Raw genomic sequence first — 1,276 nt, 5'->3', positions numbered from 1 at the left:
TAACTAAAAACTAAAACTTAGTTAATGTTAGCGAAAACAAACTAAATGTTGGTCCCAATATTTTTTCTTTAGAAAATTGTCGATCCTAACTTTCTTCTATTTTTCTACGAAAATGCTTGTAAAATTCCAGGAAGAAAACCATATAAGGAGCCTATTTATATCCTTGAACTTTACTCCTTTCCTTTGGCAGTTTTTGAAGTGTCAAAACATGTATGTATTAGTATATATAGCATTAGATTTTTAGTTTATCTAGTTTCATAATTCCTTGCCCACTATTATATTTGCTTGTTTTATTGTTGACAAGAAATATTTAATTTTGATGTATTAATTGTGTAAAATATTTTACGTTTCATCCAATTAAATTTGTTTACTTCTTTTCGAATGATTACTTACGTTGTAAGAGTGCACATGTGAAAATTCAGGTGCAGTTGACTTCACGTGAAGTTGATAACGTGAAGTTGATCTAACGACTCTCAGTTATCAACTTCACGTGAAGTCAACTTGACCTGAATTTTCACCGTGCAAGATTATTTTATTGACATAATAATGTGTTTATGCATGAAACATGTTTACATTAACGAATTCTTAATTATTCTCTTGCAGAAATCATTATGGTGGCACCAATTATTATTACTGCTGCACCCATTATGTGTGCATTTCACAATGTTATGTTACCATCACAAAACTATGGTACAAAAAAGAGCATCAAACAAGGACTTGGAGTGAAGCGTGGTTCTTGTGGTGGCTTACAAATGAAAGCAAATGCACAAAATCATAATGGTGATGATAAGATTTCCAAAGTTGTTAGCAAATCTTCTATTCGTCAAAACTTTACCATAAGATCCTATGAAGTTGATGCTAATGGAATTGCATCTGTTGAGACTTTGATGAACTATTTTCAGGTTTGGACTTACTGATGATCACTATTATTCTTAATCAAGTTCTTGAAAAATAATAAATTAAGACATGGTTAATAAAGTAAACAATTTGATCTCAATTCTATATATATTCATGAAATTCGTAGTCTTTGTTATTGTATTATTTTACAAAGTACACACATAAAAAATTATATAATTCGTGTAATATATCTATATTAAATTGGCAAAACTGATCTCTCTTTAAGTCTTTATACGTAAATGATATATATATATAGGGACCGATCTATATATGTATTAGTGTGGGGTAATTATCCTCATTGAATTTTTAAAAAATCAATAATTATCCTCATTGTAATAATTCTTTTGTTCCCACACTTCAAAAACAAATCATGTCTAAG

This window comes from Arachis ipaensis, chromosome B02 (assembly GCF_000816755.2).
Source record: "Arachis ipaensis cultivar K30076 chromosome B02, Araip1.1, whole genome shotgun sequence".
Lineage (NCBI taxonomy): Eukaryota > Viridiplantae > Streptophyta > Magnoliopsida > Fabales > Fabaceae > Arachis > Arachis ipaensis.
This window is presented reverse-complemented; position numbering follows the sequence as displayed.